Source organism: Nelumbo lutea, chromosome 1 (genome assembly GCF_056320005.1).
Source record: "Nelumbo lutea isolate HS-2025 chromosome 1, American lotus-T2T, whole genome shotgun sequence".
Lineage (NCBI taxonomy): Eukaryota > Viridiplantae > Streptophyta > Magnoliopsida > Proteales > Nelumbonaceae > Nelumbo > Nelumbo lutea.
In genome coordinates this window covers 193,894,277-193,908,730 of record NC_142684.1, presented here as the reverse complement: position 1 = coordinate 193,908,730, position 14,454 = coordinate 193,894,277, and the positions used below count along the sequence as shown (strand labels likewise).

Genomic DNA, 14,454 nt, shown 5'->3' with positions numbered 1-14,454 from the left:
ATAATCGAGTCTAGGGGTCGGGTGTAACTTTCCAGTTTTGCCCATCAATCTCCAAGGTTCAAGGCAATACTGGAAATTTGGTCCAGTTCAAAGATTCAATTAATCCCACACTGTATGTGCCTAGGGTCTCACCCCGGTAGCTGAGACAAGCCACCCCAACCGACTTGGTGGCACCACATTGTCAGCCTTGTCAGGATAGGTCTCCCCAGACCAATCCACTGGCTGTGAACATTCTAAACTAACACGAGTCTCAATAAGTGTCCAGTTTAAGGGTATTACACAGAAACATACCAAGGGAACATGAATCAAATATGCACTTTTATTAATTTACAATAAACTCATAAAGTACATCAATTTTGATTGAAGCTAAGGGCATACAAAACTATCTAACACCTATTGCCATTGATACCTCTATTGCTGATGACCTTAACCTTCCTATTGCTCACCGGAAAGGTGTTGGGTCTTGCACCACTAAACACCCATTTCCCCACTTTGTTTCCTGTGAGAACATTTCACATTCCTTTCGGGCCTTTCTCTCTTCCATTAACAGTGTTCCCATTCCTAATAATGTGGTAGAAACTCTTTTGATGCCCGAATGGACAGATGCTATGAAAGAAGAGATCAATGCTTTACATAAAAATGGCACATGGGAACTAGTAGATCTTCCTAGGGGAAGGAACTAGTTGGATGTAAATGGGTTTTCACAGTAAAACATAGGGCTAATGGAACGGTGTAGTAGTATAAAGCTCGTTTAGTGGCAAAGGGGTTTACACAAATGTATGGAGTGGATTATGGATAAACCTTTGCACCTGTTGCTAAGATGAACTCCATTAGACTCCTTTTCTCCTTAGCTGCTAATCTTGATTGGGACCTTCATCAACTTGACATCAAAAATGCCTTTCTAAATAGTGACCTTGAAGAGGAAGTATACATGGTACAACCCCCTGGTTTCCGGGCTCAAGGTAATGAATAGAAAGTATGCAGGCTAAAAAAATCATTATATGGCCTGAAAAAATCATCGAGAACCTGGTTCAACAGGTTCCATTTAGTAGTTCAGCAAAAAGGATACCAGTAGTGTCAATCTGATACACATTGTTTATGAAAAGAGGGGGAAGGAAAAATTGCAGCACTAATAGTATGTCCTATAATGAAATTCAAAAGTTAAAGAGTTTTCTTGCTACCCATTTTAAAGTGAAGGATCTAGGTCCTCTAAGGTACTTCCTTGGGATTGAAGTGGCCCGCTCACAAAAGAAAGTATGTCCTAGATCTACTCTAGGATACAGGAAAATTGGAAGTGAAGCCGGTTGATTCCCCTATAGATCCTAACCACAAATTAGGTGACTGTCAAGGTGAACCCATCAAGGATGTAAAACAGTTTCAGAGACTTGTAGGAAGATTGTTATATCTTTCAATGACTCGACCAGACATTGCTTATGCAGTGGGTGTTCCTAGCCAATTCATGCATGCCCCTAAGACTACCCACCTTGAAGAAGTAGAAAGAGTTCTCAGATATCTTAAGAAGTTCCCAGGTGCAGGCTTGTTGTTTCAAAAGCACTGGCATTTGAAAGTTGAAGTGTATACCAACGCAGATTGGGCAAGATCATTAAATGACAGGAAGTCAACCAGTGGCTATTGTACCTTTGTAGGAGGGAACCTAGTTACCTGGAGAAGCGAAAAGCAAAATGTAGTAGCTAGGTCTAGTGTTGAAGCTGAATATCGGGCAATGTCTCATGGAGTGCCTGAAATTATGTGACTAAAAAATTGTTGAGTGAGTTGGGCTTTCTAGTTGATGGACCCACGACTCTAAACTGTGATAACAAAGCAGCCATAAACATCGCTGCTAATCCTATGCTGCATGATAGAACTAAGCATATCAAAGTTGACAAACATTTTATCAGAGAAAAGGTTGTCACAGGGGAAGTGTGTACTCCCTATGTCAGTTCTGAAGACCAACTTGCAAACATCTTCACAAAAGGGTTACATCACTTGCAACATTATGATTTATGTGACAAGTTGGGCATGATTGACATCTATGTCCCAACTTGAGGGGGAGTGTTAAAAGGTTGTTATTCTGTAAGTTTAGTACCGCAAGGCAAGGCGCATGATTTAAAAAACAAAAGATAAAAATTCAAAAAAAATGCAAAAAAAAATCAAAAAATTATAAAACATAATATTAATAAAAATATAAACTTAAGCTTTAAAATAAATGTTTTAAAAAACTATATAATATGTAAAGCATATTCAAATGAGAATTTAAAAATGAAATCAAACATATAAAACATTTTCAAGAATATAAAACCCACAATCTCTTTTTTTTCTCAATTGCATCAAGTAGCTAATGTGACATTACATTCCTAATTCTACGAGCCACCTTTGTGCCACGCCCCTCGAGGCAAGCCCTAACAAGTCCATGTTAGGGTCTTAAATTCTTAGTTTTCACACAAAAAATAATAATTTTATAGTTTTAATTGCTTTTAAGAAGATATTTTATTAGGATGAATGAATGGAAAAGGTGGCAAGTTTTCAAAAGGTGCATGCCTGGGCTAAGGCGCACTAGGCGCACGCCTAGGGCTGGTGCGCCTTTTGAATGGGTTGCGCCTAGGACCTGGGCGAGGCACCTACCCTAAAATGTGCCTCACCTGTGCGCCTAGGCGTGCCTTTTAAATAACTGTGCTAATGTCGCCCGACATATGTCGATGTCAAGGCTCATCGACATAAAAATGGATGGTAATACAAAAATTACATTATTTCAGTCAACATTTCCTATATTTCGGAAATGTCGACCAAATCGGTCCAAATAACCAAAAAAAAAAGACAGTTTTTCCTATTATGTCAACATGATGTCGACTAATGTACATTAATAATATAATATATTAGTATATTATATTAATATAAATTATTCCATTAATAATTTCTATTTAATATTTCAAATTAAATTTTTATAAAAAAGAATAAACAAAAATAAAAACAAAAGAATAAATTAATTAGTTTATAATATAAAACATAAAGCATTTTTCAAGTAATAAAACATTAACTAGTTAGTATTTTTAAAATATTTATTAAAATCAGAAAATGTTTATTAAATTTCATAATAAATCATATTCTAAATTTAATATAGAAAATCAGAATAAATTTATTAGATTTTATACTAAATCATAATTTATTATAAATTTAGTATTAAAAATCATAATAGATTCATTAAGTTTTATAAGAAATCAGAATTTATCATAATCTTAATACCACAAAAAGAAGAATCAGTTTATTAAATTTATAATAAAACATAATGTATTATAACTTCAATATTTAAAAAATCAGAATAAATGTATTTCTATTTACTAGTGTGAAATAAATATATTAGAATTTATAACAAATCAGAATTAAAAATAAGAAAAGAAAATATCGGACAGCCTTGTAAAAACATCAAAATGCATAATAAATCAGCAAATCGTCATTTACTAATTTGTTATTGATCTTAGTTTCTTAGCTTTATATAATGGTTGGGAATAAGATAATAGTCTAGAAATATGTATTAATGCTTCTTTTATCATTTTACAAAATATCATTGCATATTTCCACATATTTCATAATATTTCCACAATGTCTCTAATTTTTACAATATTTCCCCTCAATATTTCCGACATTTCTGACATATGTCCTATATTTTGGTAAGCGACATTTCCATCAACATCGACATTTTAAACCTTGATCCCTTAACCCTCTATGGAAACCAAAATCCCAAATTGATGCCAAAGGAGAATCCAAAGGGTAAAAGAATTTTGACACAAGATCTTTTTTGTACTAAGAAACAGTGAACAAGGATGGGAAGAGTTCCTTCAAGGGAGCCACTCCAACCCAGGTATCCTCCCAAAAAAGGACTGAATTACCACCACATACACCATACCGAATAAAGTTACAAATCTGAGGGAGAACATTGTGGATTGCCTTTCAAGGTGATGCCAAAGTTGCCCACTGAGATACTCCTGCATCCCATCCGTTCTCTGAGTGACCAATGAATACTTCCTATCACCTTGTGCCACAATCTGTCTCTCTCTAGTGGCCACCTCCACAACCACTTTCCAAATATAGCTGTGTTTTTTTCAGTATATTCCCTATTCCCAAACCTCCCTCCTCTTTACTCCTACACACCACTTTCCACTTTATTAAATGTTTCCAAGTCCCAACTCTCCCTCAATTCCCACAAGAAATCCCTCATCAATTTCTCCAGTTTCTTAGCTTCCCAAGATGGGAATATGGGATCCTGAAGATAGACAGAAAGTAGCTTGGTAAATTAGCAAGGGTGGATCTATTCTACCCCCCAACGAAATGTAATTCTTCTTCCACAAAGCCAATCTCTTTTCAAACTTCTCAATAACCGGGCACCAAAATCTACTCTCCCTAGGGTTTGTGGTTTACCCCTAATGGAAGTCCCAGGTAGGTCATAGGCCAAGTAGAGATAGAACATTCTAAACATTCTACTATAGCCTCCACCTCTCCACTTTCCAAATTTACACTTGCTACACTACTTTTTTTCAAGATTGATTCTTGGATTCTTGGATTGGTAATCCTTTCAAATCTTTTCATCAATAATTTTATATTTCTCACCTTCTCAAGATCACCCCCTTCGTAGAGAATTAGTATATGATCTGCAAATTGAAGATGGGTAACAGAAACTCCATCCCTGCCTATTCCCCACCCACTTACTGTAGTCTCCCTTTCAGTCTTTGAGATCATTCTACTGAGGACATCAGCTATTATGGTGAATAGAAATGGTGAGAAAGGATCCCCTTGCTTTACTCCCATACAAGCTGGAAAGAAATCTTTAATCACTCCATTAACCAAGATAGAGAGATGACAAGAGCTGACACAACCATCGATCCACTTACACCACTTATCCCCAAACCCACAGTTTCTCAAAACTTGTGAAAGGAACTACTAGTCCACCAAATCGTAGGCCTTTTTCCAGATGGAACATACAAACGAAACCTTTCTTTTTAGATCTTCTCATTTCCTCAAGACACTCATTAGCTATCAAGATCTGGTCTATAATTTGTATCCCTTGTACAAAGGCTCTTTGGGCTTGGGTTATTAAAGAAGGCATCACTTCTTTAATTCCTGAGGATAGAACCTTAGATAAGATTTTGTAAATACTAGTTACCAAGATAATTGGCCTAAGGTCCTTAGGCCAAGAAAGTGGCATCGACTCTCGGGTTCACTATGTTGTTTTTTGCAAATTCTTTAAACACCTCACATAAATCATTTTTTAGTATATCCCAATAGTCTTTATAGAAAGCCATTGTAAACCTGTCTGGGCCCGGTGCCTTAGATCTATCCCTCAAAAAAGACTGCCCTTTTAAACTCAACTTCTTTAAAGCTTCTTTCAAACTAGCAAGCTTTTTCCTCTCCCAAAAATGGCCACTCCAACCCTTCCAGAGGTAATCTCTCTATCTCATTCAAAGGTCTTCCATAGAAGGATTTGAAGTTATTGACAAAAGTGCTAGCTATTTCCTCCTAACTAACTCCCCTTCCACTTCTAGTTTGGCTACAAAATTTTTCGTTCATCAACTCTCGGGATTCCTTCTCATCCAGCTCTTCAATTTGAGTGATTAGGTTCAACTTTTGTTCTTCTACTCTACCAAAATGCTCTCTATTCCACTCCTTCAATTTGAATCTCAACCTCTGCAGTTTCTTATTCCACCATTCCTTCACTTTAATCTCAAACTCAGAATGTGTTAACCACATGTTTTCAAATATGAAGGGTTTGGGGCCGCTAAAAAGGACTCTGCTCCTATCTTAGAATAGTCCGAAGTGACCCTAGGAAGGCTCTTGAAAGTTGAAACCAGGTTACCCCAACTTTCGTTTCTCTCTCTATATGGGCAAACAACTCCTCCCACATTTCATTTCTCTCTCTATATGAATTGGGGTTATACATATTAGTCAACACCCAAATAAGTCCATCCATCACATTCTTGAATTTGATAGAGACCGAGAATCTTCCTATCAGTTCCTCCACAGGTTCCTCTACCTCTTCCAAATCATCACAATCCCTCCTGAGGCCCCCCATGGTAGAGCCGAAGACCAACTTACCCCCCTTGATCTCCAAAAACTTTTGACCCATTACTATATATATATATATTTCAGATAATTTTGTCACTTGCACCATTACTATGTCTGGTTTTTCCCTCCTAAGTGGATCCTTTATCACTCTTCTCTTTCTTCTCTTTCTTCTCTTCTAAAGACCCTATTCTCACCAGTCTCCTCTCCTTACCTAGAGATCTTCCTCCTCTCTCCCCTTCCACTAAACTCTAGGTCCCCTCAATGCCAGAATTTAATCTCTCCACCTCAATTCTTTTTTTCTTTTTATTTTCCTTTTTTTCCTCATTATTTTTCTCATTCTTTCCTACTGTACATCTTCATTCCTCCCTTCTCATCAATATCAGCCTTTTAAATACTCCCATCGATTGTTGGGGTTGACTCTTTTCCTTTACCCACTTCTTCAATAACAGCCTCTACCACCTCTTAGTCCATCCCTCCTTCCCATTATTCTCTTCCACATATCCTTCCTTTTGCCTAAGCTCCTCAAAGTCTGTCATAATCAACTCCCAAATTCTTTCTACCTTCTCCCAATCCCTGACTAGTTTCAGATCTAACTGTTTTCTTTTAAAATCTCATTGACACTTAAACCTCCCCATTAGATCACCCCCTTCCAAATGAGATGCAGGAGAATCTACAAAAGGCTCAACACACAGGTCAGTACCAAAAAACAAATGGACATTTGTACCTGGATACCCAAAAGACGAGGGAGGACTCTTTGGAGCTTGGAATTGGGAAATTACATTGGAGCTTGGAATTGGGAAATTACACCTGGGGTCACATTATCCCCCTTAGGCGAACATTGCTACGGGGTGGTTTCAGTTAGATTAAAATCCCTGTCTAAACTCGTCATGGGAGGACCCTGTCCCTGTAACTCCCTTTCCAGCCTACCTTCACAAACCACAAGAAAATATTTCCCCTGTACTAGGCCCTAAACAGCACTGCTTCGTTTGAGTTAGCTCCCTTGATGATGGAGGGTGTAGTTTGCACAGCATAATAAGCATCTATCTTAACCCTTTGCCCCTCCTTGACTCCAATAGCTTTGTATGGCAACAGTCTTCTCTTCTACAAACAAAATTTTTGTATTTAAACTGGCTTCGTCCATCATATTCCCCTTTATTTGCAAATGGACGCTGCCTAAACTCACCATATCAATTCCGTCTGAATCTTCACTACTTTCTTCATTAGACTAAACCCCATCTTCTAAAAGCTCCAAAGCTCTTCGCTTCACACTCCTGGGGCTTCACCTATCTGGCAATACAAAACCTGATTTCATAACAGGAGCCGACTGTAGATAACTATTGGAGTGGGAACCCACACCAGATTTGCAACTACAAGCTGAAAGAGATCGAGGAAGACGATGATGGATTGTTTTTCTCATTTATTAGCTCTTTCCTTTCTTCAAGCACGTGAGTATTAAGTGACTCATGTGTCTCTCCTTTGTCAGCTCCAATAAACAAGTTTAGGGCCGTTTTAGCCTCTTCGACCCTTGACCCAACTGAAGTCTTGGGCTTTGATTGATTTTCCAGCTCATTTAATTGGACCTGTGTGGGCACGTGATCACTTGTTCATTGGTAATTCTTCTGCCTCGATTTTCCAGCTCATCATGCCTCGATTCAAGCCCCTTGTTCATCGGTAATTCTTCTGCCTTCCCTCCTTTTTGAAAACCTATTTTGCCACCTTTTCCCACTTGTACATAGGATCTACTAGCCTCCATACCAATGCCTTGTTCTCCACGCTTTTGACCTTCCACCTATCCCACACCTTTTAGATCTCTGGAGCTTGTTTACCAATTTTAGTGAAAGTGTTCTCAATATTTGAACTCACCAATCCTTTTCTGCCACGTAATGCTTCTTCCTCAACCCTTTCATCTTCTACCCTGTGGCCCTCTCTCCATAGCCCTGCTTCTACAGATGAAGCCAACAATACTAAGTATAGACATCCCTCCACTTTGAGCACTATTTTCCTTGGTATCTCTTCTGGTCTCACTCCATTTAATAAGAGGGCTGCATAACAAAGGTCCCCCCCAGTAAGCTCCATCAAGAATTCCTCCACACAGTTGGGTGATTGATTCAGCCATCTCTTGCTTCCAAAGATGGAAAGGGAGGCCTAACATTCGAACCAGTACTCTATCTTCAACAAGGAAATCTTTGTAATTGGATGATGGGCTCCATTTTCCTATTGTAACTGCCCCAAGATCATATTGAAAACCAAGTGCTGATAACTCCAATCTGTCTTCAACCAAGTCTAAAACAGCTTTGCAACTTTCAAAGGGAGTTAGAATGAACAGTCCTTTTAACTTCAGGAGTAGTATCAATAAGTCTATAATGCTTTTCCAATCAACAGTCTGACTGTTTACTTGGACTACATATTTACTCTCCCATTCTTCCCTTCTTGTACAAGCTATCAGCCTAACCTGTCCATTGCCCTTTGCCAGGGCCACAAACTCTTATTTTCTGTCATCGTCTTTGTCTTCTTTTTTGACAATCTCTTCTTTCTCTCTCAGAATCTCCATTTTTGAGGTCCCTAAGCGTGATAAGAAGTCCTCTAGCACTCCGCATACTTCTTTCCAGCCTTGCCCGTCTTCCTTCCAGGTGTAAAGAGATTGGGCCAAATGGGTCCTAGTATCTTCTCTTGTAATATCTTTTTCTTTCAATGTTGGCTAATGGGCCTCTCTTAATGGGCTTGTTATTTATTTTTGTTTAATCTCTTTATGCTACTGCCTAGCTGGCCGCCCACTTAAGGGCATACTTGTCATTATTCTAACTTTAATTCTTAATTTGATTCTTCTTCTTCTTCCTTCTCTTTTCGCCATCTTCTTCTCTTGTGTTGCTGCTCTTACTTCTCTTCTTCCTTTTTCTTCTAATCTTCAAATTTACACCTAATATTTGAGGACTGATTTACATCTTGGTATCAGAGCAGGTCTATTTCTTCCTTTTTTCTTTCTTCTTCTTTTCCCATACACCCTTAGATTAAGAGAGTGTATGGAAAGATAGATTCTCTATAGTTCTGAGGATCTCTGGCCTAGTTGGTAGAGGGTTTGGAGAGTTTAAATCTGGCTGGATATTGCCAATAAGCGGTGCTGTTCTGTTGCTGCCCAAAACCCTAGCCGATTAGAGATTTTCGAAGGTACAGGTAAAGGTGAAGCTTTGGGTGTGGCGCTCTGTGCTTGGGAGGTGTCTTGTGACTCCTAAAAGAGGGTGGTTCAGGTTTGGAAGAGATTGGAAAGTTCTGGTAGGAGCGGCTGCATCTTCTCTCTTCCTCCCCAACAGCTGGACGAGGTAAAACCCTAGTTTTCAAGCAATTGGGTTCTGGTTTGACTTCAAGTAAGTTTATATAGACAAAATTTATGGTTCTTTGATTTTCGTTTGATTAATGGAGCCATACGGAAGTGAGTTCAAGCAAGTGCCAGTTTCAGGCCTTCGCTCGGTAGATTCCGTTTTAACTGGTGTAACCACAATCAAGCTAGATGAGACAAATTATCTTGCTTGGGCACAGTCTATAAGAATTTATGTCTGTAGTAGAGGAAAACTTGGGTATCTCACAAGTAGTAAAGTGAAACCCGAAGAGACAGACCCTAAATTTGAGAAATGGATGCAAGAGAACTATACTATCATAGGATGGTTGGTCAATTCTATGCAACCTCATATAAGTCAGCATTATCTCTAGATGTCTTCGGCTAAGGAGATATGGGATAGTGTTACTGAGACCTATTCACAGAAGTTGAATGTAGCCAGAGTCTATAAGTTGAAAAGTGATGTGAAGAACCTAAGATAGGGGGAGAAGAGTGTAGCAATCTACTACTCTATACTGAAATCCCTATGGCAAGAAATTGATGTTATGGAGACAGTTGTATGGGAGAGTAAGAATGATGCTGAAATGTATAGGAAGTTGGTGGAGAGAAATAGGGTGTTTGAATCTCACTGGACTCAACCCTGAGTTTGACATCATTAGGCAAAATATCCTAGCCAGAGATGAGGTTACTCTTTCCCAAGCATATGCTATGATAAGTAGTGAGGAGAGTAGGCGACAGGTTCAGTTGCAGGGTCCACCTACAGAACACTTTGCACATGCTGGAATAAAGCCAAAGGGTCCTACTGAGAAAAAGGAGCAGATATGTGAATATTGAAAAAAACAGAGGCATACAAAGGACACTTGCCTTAGGAAAGCCTAAGGCAGCTAATGTTGCTATAGAATAAGAAGAGTGAAGAGAAATCAACCATTGAGCAGTTGGCAACAATGAAGGCGGATTTTGAAAAGTATGGGAGGCTACTAAATCACTTGGAAGCTACTGTTTCTTCATCTCACTCTTCCAGCAACAACACATCATCTTCATCAGCATTTGCTCACTCAAGTATTCGTGCTTCTGCAAATCATGCTTCAGTTTCAGGTAATCATAAAATCCCTTGGATTATTGATTCCAGTGCATCAGACCATATGACCAGCCTGTCTAATCTCTTCTGCTCATACCACCTTCTCTCTAGCAAAGAGAAAATATCCCTTCCTTATGGGTCTCTTGCTCCAATCTCTGGTAAAAGAGATATAAAGACCTCTGACACCCTTTATTTATCCTCTGTCCTTCATGTCCCTAAACTTAACACAAACATTTTATCTGTTAGCAGCTTAACTAAATCCATGAATTGCAGCATAACCTTTTCTCCCACTCATTGAGTTTTTCAGGACTTGCAATCTCAGAGGATGATTGGGAGTGCCCATGAGGCGAACGGAACATACTTGTTGGACACACCAGATCGAGCTTTGGGACCACCTCATGGAGTTGCCTTAGAGTCAGTTTTGTCAGAGTCTGTTAACAAAGTCTTGTTATGTCACTTTCGGTTTGGGGTTTGGTCATTTGTCATTTTCTGCTTTGAGTCATTTGTTTCCAGATATGTTTAAGGGAGTGTCTTTATCGAGTCTTCATTGTGAGTCGTGTGAACTGGCAAAGCATAGTAGACATTCTTATTCAGTAAGTAATAAAAGATCTCTTTCTCCTTTTCATATTGTTCACTCTGACGTGTGGGGGCCATATCATTTGCCAACTATGGGGGGTTACAGGTACTTTATCCTTTTTATTGATGACTACTCTCGTTACACTTGGATTTATCTCATGAAATCCAGGGATGAAGTACCAACTATTGTACAAAAATTTCATGAACTCATCCTCACCCAGTTTAACACTCATATCAAAATATTCCGTTCTGATAATGCTAAGGAGTATTTTGAGAGAACCCTCTCCACCTATCTTGAAACTTTTGGGGTTATTCATCAAAGTTCTTGTTCCTACACTCCACAACAAAACGGGGTGGCAGAAAGGAAGGATAGACATGTGGTTGAAGTTGCCAGATCCCTCTTGTTTGCATCCCATGTTCCTATAAAATTTTTGGGAGATGTTGTTCTTACTGCTACTTTTTTTATCAACTGTATGCCCTCCCGGGTCCTTGACTTTAAAACCCCCTTTAGCCTTCTCTTCCCGGATGAGGATATCTTTTCTTTTCCTCTTCATGTTTTTGGGTGCACTTGCTATGTGCATATTCACAGTCATCAAAGGCACAAGTTTGAACCTAAGGCTCATAGATGTGTTTTTCTGGGATATGCTTCCACACAAAAGGGATATTGCAGCTTTGATCCAGTTCGTGGCACCCATTTTGTATCTCGGGATGTCACCTTTGCTGAGTTGACTCCTTTCTTTAGCATTCCTCCTGAGGGGGAGAAATTTGAAGAGCCATTTTCTATGTCTCCAGCTATTCCTCTTCCCATTCCTCTTGAGTCCTATCATGAGGTGTCTACTTCTCCAACTGGACATACCTCTGATATTCCTATTCCTCCTCCTCCACCTCATTCTCCTATGATTCCTCCTCCTGTTCTCCAAAGGTGGTACCAAAGGCAGAGATTCAAACATGGGCAGGTTGTTTCCACTCCTACAGAAGAGCTTCTTGCTCCTCCCATCATTACTAAGGTAACAGGTCAGCCTTCTTCTGACCCATCTACAGCTTTCCTAGACCTTGACCTTCATATTGCTCTCCGCAAGGGCAAGCGGAAGTGTATAGCCCATTGTATCTCCAAACACCTATCTTACAGCCTTCTCTCTCCTTCCTACTACTCTTTTCTTGCATCTGTTTCTTCCCATGTGATACCCAGGTCCGTACCGGAAGCCTTATCTCAACCTGAATGGAGGGATGCTATGATGGCTGAACTGGATGCTTTGCATAAGAACCATACCTGGGATATTGTTGGCTTGCCTGAAGGGAAGAAACCAGTGGGTTGTAAATGGGTGTTTACCATTAAATATCACTCTGATGGCTCTATTGAGAGGTTTAAGGCTAGGATGGTTGCTAAGGGCTACACTCAAATGTATGGCATTGACTATCTTGAGAGATTTTCTCTTGTCGCTAAGATGACCTCAGTCAGGGTTTTGTTATCTCTAGCCGCTACTTTTGACTGGCCCCTACACCAGTTTGATGTAAAAAATGCCTTCTTGAATGGAGACCTACATGAAGAGGTCTCTATGTCTTTGCCTCCAGGGGTGTATGGGAAGGAAATGCAAGGCAAGGTGTGTAAATTGCATAAATCTGTTTATGGTCTAAAACAGTCTCCTTGGGCTTGGTTTGAGAGGTTTAGGGTTGCTCTTGTCTCCTTTGGCTACACACAAACTCAATCTGATCATACCCTGTTCTTGAAGAGAAATGGCTCTCTAGTGACCTTCTTGATAGTATATGTTGATGATATTGTGGTCATGGGTAATGACACTCCATAGGTCAATAAACTAAAAAGGTTTCTCAACTCTGAATTTGAGATCAAGGATTTGGGAGATCTTCGGTATTTTTTGGGCATTGAAATTGCTAAATCTAAAGATAGTATCTTCGTTTCTCAGTGTAAATATGTCCTTGACCTCCTTGTTGAGACTGGTAAACTTGGAGCTAAACCAATCTCCACTCCTATAGATCCTAATCATAAACTTTCTACTATAGATGGTAAGCTTTTATCTGATAAGGGGGTGTTTCAGAGACTGCTTGGGAAGTTGTTATATCTTTGCATGACTCGGCCAGATATTTCTTATGCAGTAAGTGTTATTAGTCAATTTATGCATTCTCCCAAAGATACTCATTTAGCTGTTGCAGAAAGGGTTCTATGTTACTTGAAAGGTAGTTCAAGGAAAGGTATTATGTTTGCTAAACATGGACACATGAAGCTGGAAGCTTTCACTGATGTTGATTGGGCAGGATGTATTGATGATAGGAGATCCACCTCAGGTTATTGTGCTCTGGTCACTGGGAACATTGTGTCATGGAGGAGTAAGAAACAGTCTATAGTTGCTAAATCCTCAGCTGAAGCAGAATACAGGGCAATGGCACATGGTGTGTCAGAATTTTTGTGGCTACGATCCCTTCTAGAAGAATTGGGGGTTGACTACGAGAAGCCAATGATGCTCTACTGTGACAACCAAGCAGCTATCAACATTGCACATAATCCTGTTCAACATGACAGAACTAAGCACATTGAGGTTGATAGACATTTTATAAGGGAAAGAGTTTCCTCAGGAGAAGTTTGTTTGCCATTCATCACATCAGACGAGCAATTGGCTGATATCTTGACCAAGGGAGTTCCAAGAGGGAAAATGACACACTATATAAGCAAGCTGGGCATGATTGACATGTATGCTCAGCTTGAAGGGGAGTGTAAAGAGACTGGGCCGAATGGATCCTAGTATCTTCTCTTGTAATATTTTTTCTTTTATTGTTGGCTAATGGGCCTCTCTTAATGGGCCTGTTATTTCTTTTTGTTTAATCTCTTTATGTTACTGCCTAGCTGGCCGCCCACTTAAGGGCATACTTGTCATTACTCTAACTTTAATTCTTAATAAAAAAGAATTAGAGGAGAAAGGGAAGATAATTCGATTCTTCTTCTTCTTCCTTCTCTTTTCACCATCTTCTTCTCTTGTGTTGTTACTTCTCTTCTTCCTTTTTCTTCTAATCTTCAAATTTACACCTAATATTTGAGGACTGATTTACATCTCCGGGAAACAAACCATCTGTCTTCTGCCCTTCCCAAAGTATTCAAGAAGAGTTATGTAGAAACCTTTGTTATTCCTCTTGCATTATAACACATATCTCTCGCCTTCTTCAGTTCCATACTCCTTCCAGTGTAGTTGTTTCAGCGCTACTATACCATACATAGACATCTACTAGCTTCTCAAAAGGATGAAATTGGACATTTCTTATCACTTTTCTAGTACTAAAGAAAATACATTGTAGAATAAATAGTATATTTATCCTATAGGGCCATTGCTTGGTTCAACAGTAAAATTTTGGGCTGGCAAGTATGAGAACAGGGATTGGAGTGTGAGCATGACCACTTTGTGTAAAA

General features: G+C 39.2%; 1 protein-coding gene across 5 annotated transcripts in view; it reads right to left on the bottom strand.

The window, feature by feature from the left end:
• LOC148880126 (YTH family protein) overlaps window positions 1-14,454 on the bottom strand; it is a 71,257-nt gene that overhangs the window by 45,524 nt on the left and 11,279 nt on the right. The gene's annotated exons all lie outside the window — the stretch shown is intronic.